The 11,276-nt window shown below is 42.8% G+C and overlaps 1 long non-coding RNA gene across 1 annotated transcript in view; it reads right to left on the bottom strand.

Annotated features, from left to right (window-relative positions):
• Window positions 1-11,276, bottom strand: part of LOC310840725 — a 76,979-nt gene that overhangs the window by 25,249 nt on the left and 40,454 nt on the right. The window lies entirely within an intron of this gene.

The raw sequence follows: 11,276 nt of genomic DNA, 5'->3' as shown, positions 1-11,276 counted from the left end.
GAAGGGATTTACAGGAAATTGTGAAAACGTGCAAAGAAATAAACTCCCCATTTAGAATCCAAATTCCTTGCTGGTTCAGACGAAACACTTATCTGGTCCCACAACGGTGGGCATATGTTGTGTGGAATAAGAGCTTCAAAACAACTAGCATTTGGCTAAGGTAAAGGTAAAGGGACCCCTGACCATTAGGTCCAGTCGTGGCCAACTCTGGGGTTGCGGTGCTCATCTCGCTTTATTGGCCAAGGGAGCCGGTGTACAGCTCATGTATACAGGTCATGTGGCCAACATGACAAAGCCACTTCTGGCGAACCAGAGCAGCGCGTGGAAATGTCGTTTACGTTCCCGCTGGAGCAGTACCTATTTATCTACTTGCACTTTGACGTGCTTTCGAACTGCTAGGTTGGCAGGAGCAGGGACCAAGCAACGGGAGCTCACCCTGTCACGGGGATTCGAACTGCCGACCTTCTGATCGGCAAGTCCTAGGCTCTGTGGTTTAACCCACAGCGCCACCCGCATCCCTAGTCAAGACAACTAGCATTTGGCTAAACCTTACCCCAAATCTGTTTAGAAGACATTTCATCACCATTACCAATAGCCACTAATAGACTAGTCTGGTCAACTCAGCTGATGCCTACTCACTACTTTGCACTGGCCCTAAAGATGACACACCAGTAACATTGACTGGACTGATCCTTAACAGGTGAGTAGAGAGATAGTTCTTGAGGTGTGAGAGTCCCAGTGTATCCAAAGCTTTGTTAAAACCAATACCTTGAGCCCAGAAGGAAACTGGCAGCCAACACAGCTGCCACGGAACAGGCTGGATGGATATGACTATGCATTACAACACCTGTCAGAAAGCATACAGAATTTTTCTGCACCACCTGAATCAGAAAAGTCATCTTCAAGGGCAGCTCCATACAAGATAGCATTGTAGTAATCAAGCCTGAAAGTTACAAAAGCATGCCTAACAAAGGGGCAGGGTCCTAATGAGTCAAATATGGGGAATGGCATTCCTGGCCACTATTCTAGTCTGCTCTTCAAAAAACAGCATTGGATCCTGGAGTACTCCTAGGCAACCTAATCAGATCAGAGAGAGGCACAGAAACGTCACCTAGTTCAGATTGAGTGACATTCATGATGCTCTAATGTACTCTCTCATGTGTGTTGCGACAGCATCCAACATAAGACATACTGCATGTCCTCTCTGCTGCTGGGTAAGGTTGAGTCAGGAGAGAGAAGAGGGCAATGAACACATACCTAATGATATAGGCTCAGCAAGGAAAAAGAAGGAACATTTTATCACATGTGGTGGGAATGCAAAAAGGTGAAATGCTTCTGGGAGATGATATATAATGAGATGAAAAAAATGTTGACATATACATTTATAAAGAAACCAGAAGCATTTCTCTTGGGTATGGTTGGAAATGATATAAATAGAAAGGAAAGTAAGCTTTTTTCATATGCAGTAACAGCAGCAAGAATACTATTGGCCCAAAAATGGAAGCAAGAAGAATTACCAATGGTGGAAGACTGGAAGATGAAATTAATGGACTACGCAGAAGTTGACAAACTAACAGGAAGGATCCGAAACCAGCGGGACCAGAAGTTTACCAAAGATTGCTGTAAATTTACTGACTATTTGAAGAGTATTTGTGATGACCAGATGACGTTTGTAGGTTTGCAAGAAGTTCTGTGAGGAGTATTAATGGAAATATTGTTAAAACGGAAAAGGAGAGAAGACAGGATATGAGATATAAAGACAGTAGGAAATGCATAAGAAGTTAGGAAATGCATAAGAAGTGATGTAAGACGGAGGATCATCAGAGGTGCTGATGGAAGTCCAGTAAGATTGTATTTGTGATAATTTTGTGTGGTATGTTTTATAATTTTGTATGTTAAAAATTAATTTAAAAATATTTTTTTTAAAAAAGACATAGGCTCAGCAAACATTAACATTTAAAGCCCCTCTCCATTTTTGACATCCTAATTAGTGAATGGATCTAGTCACATCACTAGGCCAGGCTAGCCTGGATCTTGAAAGTCCTAAAAATCATCCCTATGGAGCTGCATTATAACTGAAAATGCTGCAAATCTCAGCTGTTATTCCAACCAGTTGTGGGAGAAGCAACTCCCATCATCTCTGACCATTGAGTCATACTGGCTGGAGATGATAGGAGCTGGAGTCCCACAACATCTGGAGAACCACAGCTTCCCTAGCCCTCAGTTCAGCTGGTCTGCCATGATTGTAAAAATCAGATCAAGCTAAATGGTTTACCAAAATAGTACACACAAAGTAAAAGTAAGATAACTGCTACTGAACTTTAAAATAGGCAGCTATTTATTAGATTCACTTTCTAGCTATGGTCTAATGATCAGTTTAAGAGACCATTTAAAATGCAAGCAGCTCAACTGCAAGCAAAGGGAGCAGTTTGGGTGGGTCATTTCCAGCTGCAGTTGCCCATTTTAAATTGTCCATCGAAGTGTTGTTATAAAAATGAGTTTTTGCCTCTTGACTCACTGTAAAGATTTCCAGTGTGTCGAGTACTGAAGTGGGGGAAGTTGTGGCAGCCTGTTGCAGTAAAAAAAAAAAAATACAGAATCCTGTGACACACCTTAAAAAGACTCAGAGATGTAATGCGCCACAGCCCACTTCGCCAGATGCATGAATGTGTGGAATTGGAGGGAAAATTCATGTTTTGACTCATTTGTTACCATCGGCCTGATGAGTTGGCAGACTTGGTTTGTAACATGACCCGTTGCAAGAGGCCTGTTTCAAACGAGACATGTATAATATATGGTCACACCCACTTGGGAACAGGGTTTTTGACTGTCTTCTGTTTGGCTTTGGCTTTCATTACATCTGAGCTACTGAGCCCAGAACGATGGGTGTGCCTTGTTGACATCTTGTCCGCATGGCATTAACTTTGGTTGCTCCTGCATTTTCATGGGATTTTGATCCACTTTCGGAGCACTTTTTTAACTGGAAACATTCAAGTTACAACTCAAAACAAGTTGCTGAGTGACTCGTTGAACGCTCATATTTTCCAAGCTAGATCAGCTGGAGAACTTTAGGATTTGGTCTATGTCCTCAGGGATTCTGCATTGATCTTCAGGGATATGCCAGTGTAAGGTTAGACCAGCATATGCCCATCATAGCACTGAGCGTGTATCTGGGGAGAAGCAGATTTGCTTTCCTCGGACCACTCTTCTTTCTTTCAGTGGCATAACATGCTCGCTAAAGACGTGGGGCAGAGCAAAATGCTTCCGTTGAACTCAACAGGGAGCCCAAACACAATGCCCATCTGTTATGTCAGTGTTTCTCAACCTGTGGTTCCCCACAGGTGTTGTTGGACTACAACTCCCATCATTCGTAGCCAGTATAACCAGTGGTCAGAGATGATGGGAGTTGTAGTCCAACAACATCTGGGGACCCACAGGTTGAGAACCACTGTGTTATGTACTGAGCTTGGATCCTAGAACAATAGGCAAGTAGGATCCTAGAAGCCAGCATCCTGAGTGGTCTGCAGGAGCCACCCAATCTGGCTCCAATAGGAAGTGAATCAGAAACCTGATTGGCCTGCAGCAGCAGCCCAATCAGGCTCCAGGAGGGGAGTTGAATCAGCCAATCACGCAAGACCCATTGTGTAAATAATGTGTATACATAGCCAGAGGTTTTGGGGAAGACTCACTCCCTGTTTGCCATGAGCTGAAATAAAGAGCATGAAATCAACACTTGACTCTGAGTATATTTCACTATCCCAGCTCCTGCCCACACAGCCACAACACAGCATTGGATAAATGTGGTTAGTCTGAAGCCAATCACAAAGTATATGACACCTTGATGGGGTATCCAAAAAAAGACAACAGGGATTGCAGGGACTGTGTATCACTCCTCTGGCCTAATGCCACCAACCTTGCAAGGGAATGGAAAGAACTTCACTGATGGAAACTATGGTGGAAAGGGCTTCAGAACAAATATAGGGAGAATAAATGCTACCACTTAAATAGGCATTCTGCTTTAGGGTTCCAAACCAGCCAAGAGGAACTTTTGCTTCATCTCCCAAACTGGGGGTGCATGACCACCCCACTTGACTGAAGTTAAAGGAAAGGGGAGCACCTCACCTCACCTCAAAGCATGATTGCAGAACTTTTCCTTCTCACCTATGCAGTCACCGACTCTTGGTAGGGATGGATGAACCAATCTATTTTGATTCCATTTCAGTTTCACATGTTAGAGTTTATCTTTGCCCATTTTATTGCAGATTAAAACACACACACACAGAAATCACATTTAAATTGTATTCATTTTAAATGCATTCATTTTATATTCATTTCCCATCCACCCCTCAGTTTGTCTGTTGGGAGTACATATGATCTTGTCTATGCTATGCTGGCATTATACAGCTATAAACTCATGGTGGATGCTTTGGTTTGCCTTCCCTGAGTGCAATCCCATGCATGTTTATTAAGGAATCCTATTGAAATCAGTGAGAGAGCTGAGTAAACATGCATAGGGTTATGGCTTTAAGCCCCACAACTTCACTGGATCCTTCATGATCAGGACTGTAATACTCTACAGTGGTACCTCAGGTTACAGACGCTTCAGGTTACAGACTCCACTAACCCAGAAATAGTACCCCGGGTTAAGAACTTTGCTTCAGGCTGTGAACAGAAATTGCGTGGCGGCGGCGGCACAGCAGCAGCTGGAGACCCCATTAGCTAAAGTGGTATGTTAGGTTAACAGTTTCAGGTTAAGAACAGACCTCCAGAACGAATTAAGTTCTTAACCCAAGGTACCACTGTATCTTCCAAAAACATCTCATTCTAAAGCTCAACTTTGATACAAAGACATGAGACACCAGACTCCCAACCTGCCCAGTTGAGAATGCCCTTCTTTCTTCTTTGGCGATCACTCGTAGCCAAGTAAGATTGTCTTCCATGAACATGCTAGCAACATGCCAATGGGGTTAAAGCTAGCAAAGGTAATGCTAACTAAATGCAAGAAGCTTCCAGCGTAAGACTGTCAGCTTTGCATGAAACTGATCTATAGCAAAATTGTTTGGAGCAACACATTCCTTCCATTTCCTAATTTAAACCTTCTGTTGCGTGCAATGGGAACACTCATTCCAAATTCTTCACCTGTGCCCCCCTTGGGGCAATCCAGCACTGAGGCAGGATGTTAGAAACCGATCAGCTTGGCTGCTCCCTTAGGCATGTCAGCAGATAAAAATGAGCAAGCAGGGAAACAAGGACTTTCTCGTGCCCCTTGACAATATTTGGGAAAAGATCAACAACCAACAACACCTTATCCACCCTCTCATGCAGTGTTGCAGAGTACGAGGCTGGCATTCCTTGACTCGTGGTCAGTTCCGAGTCTAGGAAGAGCAGGCTGGTCAGTAAGAGAGCAAGCTTTGCAAAGGGCAAATTTGGGAGTTGAATCAAGCATCACTTTCAAGGCCAAGCAAACTAGAGAGGCCTTCTCTTGATCTAACAAGCTAGGGATGTCCTGTTACAGGACAGTTTTTTCAGTTGTCTCAAGGAATGGCAAGACAAACTTTTAGAGTATAAAAGAAACTGTGCCAACAAAAACGGAATGGCAAGACAAACTGTTAGAGTATATTAAACTGGTTAGATTAACAAAGGCAATTAGAGATCGCACTAGACAAGAGTTTCAAAAAGCATGGGGAAAATGCAGAGAATACTTCATGAAACAATGCCCTAAAATACATATCTGGACTTGTTTTGATTAATGTCTGCAGGAGACTTTGTGGATATTTAAGTTATAATTAGAAAACTCTTAATAATTATTCATAAAGGAAACAGTTTATAAGTAGTAAATAAGGAGGCCAGATACAGGATAAAGGAAGTCTTTTATTTGGTTGTTTGTATGTTATGCTCACTGTATGTTATGTTCACGTTTAATGAGGGTGGATTTGAGTATTGGGGTGGGGGTTTATGTTATGTTGTAAATAAAATTTATAAAAATATAACAATCAGCTGTCTCATGCCTCTGCAAAACCTTTCCTGGACTGGGGAGGAGTGTGAGTCAGTTGCCAATTTCATTAAACTGCTCTGCCCATTAAGTAATCTAGTTGTTGTTTTGTCTTAGCAACACACTCAAAATTGAACTGCCCTACACCAGTCAAATAGATTATATTATTAATGGTACAAAATATAATATGATCTGAAGGTACATGATGCAGCAACCTTGGTGAAGCTACGCAGGTTGAAGTCTGGCGAGTGACTGGATGAGAGACCACTTAGGTCCCCTATTTTCACTGCCATGTTTGAAGAAATGCAGAATATGAAATGTAACAAATTAATATCTGAACCAATGTAGGACAAGCACCCTTAAGTAGCAAGTAGGATCACGTTTTTGTTGCTACCATTGATATTAATTTTCAGCATCTTTATTTTTAGATCTTGTTATAATTTATGTGAAAATTGTTCAAATTTTGCAGTACTTCTTGATGTGCTTCATTTATTGTTTAGGGTTAGTAAAGGTAAAGGGACCCCTGACCGTTAGGTCCAGTTGCAGACGACTCTGGGGTTGCAGCGCTCATCTCGCTTTATTGGCCGAGGGAGCCGGCGTACAGTCATGTGGCCAGCATGACTAAGCCGCTTCTGGCGAACCAGAGCAGCACACGGAAACGCCGTTTACCTTCCCGCCAGAGTGGTACCTATTTATCTACTTGCACTGTGACGTGCTTTCGAACTGCCAGGTTGGCAGGAGCAGGGACCGAGTAACGGGAGTTCACCCCATCACAGGGATTCGAACCACCGACCTTCTGATCGGCAAGTCCTAGGCTCTGTGATTTAACCCACAGCGCCACCTGCGTCCCTTTTTGTTTAGGGTTACTTTTGTTATATATGTAATTATGTAAATCATTCTGCTTGTAAGCCACTTTGAGCATGCTTTTAACCAAGGAAAGGCAGCATACAAACCAAATAACGATGATGAAGCTACTCTGTCAATCTCAATTTCTCATTTTTCCATTCTTGCATTCAGTTCTCCACATTTACACATTTATCTACGGTTAGGTGAATCCCCCTAGCATTGAGGTGCCTCTCACTTCAGTACTAGGGAGCAGAAGGGAGATGATGGCAGTCTACTTGGAAGGAAAATTACACAAAATGTACTCCAGCCTGGTCCCCCATTTACATTGCAAGACAGGGTGACTTCATGCCAATGAATAACAAGCATGTGCCTTTGCCTATTATTACATGAGATTTGCAGTTTCCTTTTAATAAAGACAAACTCAAAACCAGACAGGACATACACACCTGCCTCCTGGTGAGCCAAACATCACCCCAAACACCAGCAAATTCCCAGAAACTACTTTCAGTATCATAGTCCTTTCCCCCCCGATGATGTCATTTTATTTGTCAAGTTGCATTGCTGTCAACATGTTGTGAAACACAGGCTCGGCTCAGTGGCTTGGATTCCATGAACAGAAGACAGCTGACATGAACAGAGCAAGACTTTCCTACCTCTCCCTTTTCCGCTGCAGACTCCTGTGCGTTGGGAACCGAACAACCCATGGAACGGTGAAGGATTTCGGGAGAAGGGGAGCTGCGGATGGAGAGGAGAGTTGCAAACAGAGGGATGAAATAAGACTCAAGCAAATATCTTTGTATCACAGCTTTCAAGAGAAAGCCAACAGTGCAAGAGGATGCATTTAGAATTGATTTAATGTTGCAAGCCATTCACTTCACTTCAAGAGAGCTGCACAGCTACCCTTTTCTTTTCGCTTGGACAGCAGTAGCCACCAGTTCTCAAAAATCCCCTGCATGTTCTAGGAACTTTTAGTAAGACAGCAGGGGTTGAAAAACTGTATTACTTTAGGACTCCTTTAGGAAAGAGATTTGTTTTACTAAGCTGGCAAAGAGCCTGATGAGACACTAACAGCCTGTGGCCCCAATTAATGCGCAATTGTTTATTTTCCCATTTCCTTCACTGCCTTCATGCTTCATTAGCAAGAAAACTCTGCTTTTATTGCTCTCTCTCCCCCCCCCCCAAATTATACACTCAACAAAGCCCTAGCAAGGAAGCTTTGTCACCCACATCTAGATTAAGTAACGTGCACTTAAATTTTGCACCCCTGAATATCACAAATTGTCCAATCCACAAATTTAAATATGTGCCAACTCCCTTAAATAATATATGTTACATGAAATAATGACGGCGGGTAGGATAAAATAAATTTCAATTACTTCAATTATTTCATTTAGTCTCTGAGGATGACATACAGATTTCAAGGAGGCAGCTGGGCCGCTTCCCTCCTTGCAAAGGTGACATTCTTAGTTATTATGATTGATGTAGTCCCCGCAAGCGCACACAATTTGCCAAGTGACATTATAAAAAAAAAAATCCACCAAACTGGAAAAAAATACCTGCTTGCCAATAGGGCAGACTGACATTTATTTCTCTGCTTGCAAATCCTCTTAGATTTTGATGGCGGCCAACATATTACGAGCATAACAAGACTAATACATTCTGACTTAATATCTTGGATGCCTCCCATTTTCTTCAGCCTCCCATTCAATTTGTTTGTCTGCAACGATTACCCTAGCCCAACATTTCACTAAGTGTGAAATCAACAACATGGGAATTATCAATCATCATCATCATGTTAGTTGCTTTGCACAAAAAACAGATGTCTCAAAGCAACTTAAGAAAAACGCAATACAAACTGATAAAATAAATTAAAAGGCAAATTCAAACCAATGTTCAACGCACACTTCCAAAATGCTCATCCAACAATACAACAAGGACAAGTTCTTATAAAGTCAGGAACTGCTTTGTTGAGCTGCTGTTGCTGTTGCTGCTGCTGCTGCTTCTTCTTCTTCTTCTTCTTCTTCTTCTTCTTCTTCTTCTTCTTCTTCTTCTTCTTCTTCTTCTTCTTCTTCCAAAAATGCCAAAAAAGGACACTTCATTTCCAGTCTAAACCTGAAAGTGTGGAGTGACTCATGATGGTCACAGAATACCCCCCTCCCAATTTCCAGACACCACCCTCACCACCAGGGGGAAATACTAAATAAAGGCTGTGCTCTGCATCCCTTCCCCCCATCCTTTGGTCCTCCAAAGAATAAGAGGCATGACAACAAATATTTGGGTGAAATCAGGCCGCAACTTTATTGAGTACCAATGTAAGGAGTTTTGCATAGGCATTGGGTAGACCCTGCCCCTTCTGGCCCGCCTGCTGGATGAACTTAGGTTTTGGGATCAACCAAAAATGAGAGAGTCCCTAAACTACATCAAGGAGTAACTCCCCCACTGGATTGCACATTGGGAGTGCTGTGGCCCCCACCCCCGCCTGGGCATCTGGACAGAAGCATCTCTTGTGGATCCCTGTAATGGGATATCCCATAGCTCTCATTCTGCAGTACAGAACAATGCACAGGTAAACATTGTCATGAAACCAGCTTTAAATTGGCCATTTGTAATCCGATTGTGCATTTCTGTTTGCCTACATTTGAGGAATGGTAAACAAACAGGGACGCGGATGACGCTGTGGTCTAAACCACAGAGCCTAGGGCTTGCCGATCAGAAGGTCAGCAGTTCAAATCAGCTCCCGTTGCTCGGTTCCTGCTCCTGCCAACCTAGCAGTTCAAAAGCACCCCCAAAAAGTGCAAGTAGATAAATGGGTACTGCTCCGGCGAGAAGGTAAACGGCGTTTCCGTGCGCTGCTCTGGTTTGCCAGAAGTGGCTTAGTCATGCTGGCCACATGACCCAGAAGCTGTACACCGGTTCCCTCGGCCAGTAAAGCGAGATGAGCACTGCAACCCCAGAGTCATCCACAACTGGACCTAATGCTCAGGGGTCCATTTATCCCTTTACCTTTTTAAACAAACAGGGCAAGACAAGATAGGGTTATATAGCCAACATCAGTCAAACTCAGAATGGAGTCACTGAAACTTAAGACCCAATGGACCAAGCACATTTATTTAAGTCAGTGTTTTCTGACTATGACTCAGGTGGCTATTGCCCATATTACTTACCCTAATGAAGCTGGAAGTTAATATTTCTACACCTAACACAGCATATGAAAGAGAGAGGATTTCATTTTCCATTTTATGTCCTGTCCCTAGTTGGAATTTTTTTGTGTGTGGCAAAAGCAGTGGACTACAACATATGTTTGGAAGAAGAAGAGTTTGGATTTGATAACCCGCTTTATCACTACCCGAAGGAGTCTCAAAGCGGCTAACAATCTCCTTTCCCTTCCTCCCCCACAACAAACACTCTGTGAGGTGAGTGGGGCTGAGAGACTTCAGAGAAGTGTGACTGGCCCAAGGTCACCCAGCAGCTGCATGTGGAGGAGCGGGGAAGCGAACCCGGTTCACCAGATTATGAGTCTACCGCTCTTAACCACTACACCACACTGGCTCATATGTATTCACATATGTCTTCAAATCCAAGAAAGTCTCATGTCATAGAAAGAACTATGCACCATTATGTTTTTTAAAAAAATAAGGTGTCAAACTAAGGCTGAAATGAACCTCTGCATCCCTTAAGCTTTTTACACTGGGCTGGCTATGGGGAAAATACCAATTTTAACTGATGCTGTACTCACCAACCATGTCATAATAAATGTGTTGGTCTTTAAGGTGCCACAAGAATCTAACACGGCAGTGCCTCTGGTAACTGACCTTTATTTTACTGATTAAATCAATTAACAGCTGCTAAGCAACAGCCCTTTAGAAAATGGAGTATAACATTTGCTACTCACCAAATTAGGACCTTATTTTTAAAAGTGTGTGCCTGATAACGGAAAGACTTCCATGATCGTGGTCACAGAAGCTTTCAATTCCATTTGCCCAGCAGCCTCTTCCCAGATGGTTTAGCTATTTTGGTTTTCCATGCTCCAGCATCTCTATTTTTGATCTTCTGCCTCAAATCTCTTGTGGTTCAACCACATTTTCCTTCTCTCTTGATTTTTGATTTTTTTTTATAAACTTCCTCTGATCAACACATGAACATCACTTGGCCCAAGGAAAGGAACCTGCTGCATGACACAGCCCAACAACAAATACACATGGATAAGAAGATGTGGTTTAACTAGACAGGAAGAAGCTTGGAGCTAAAATGTTTAACAGATGGAACGAATACGACCGAATCCAGGAATGAGCAAGGGCGACTCAAGCAGCACAAACCGATGTCGGAGCACAGGAAACGTGGTGATGTACATCATTAAAATAATTGATCAGGTGTCATTTAATTAAAGATTTCCAAGGATGTAGAGATGGGAGCTGCTAGATCAGACCAAAGGCCCATC

This window comes from Podarcis gaigeae (genome assembly GCF_964106915.1).
Source record: "Podarcis gaigeae genome assembly, chromosome: 3".
Lineage (NCBI taxonomy): Eukaryota > Metazoa > Chordata > Lepidosauria > Squamata > Lacertidae > Podarcis > Podarcis gaigeae.
This window is presented reverse-complemented; position numbering and strand designations above follow the sequence as displayed.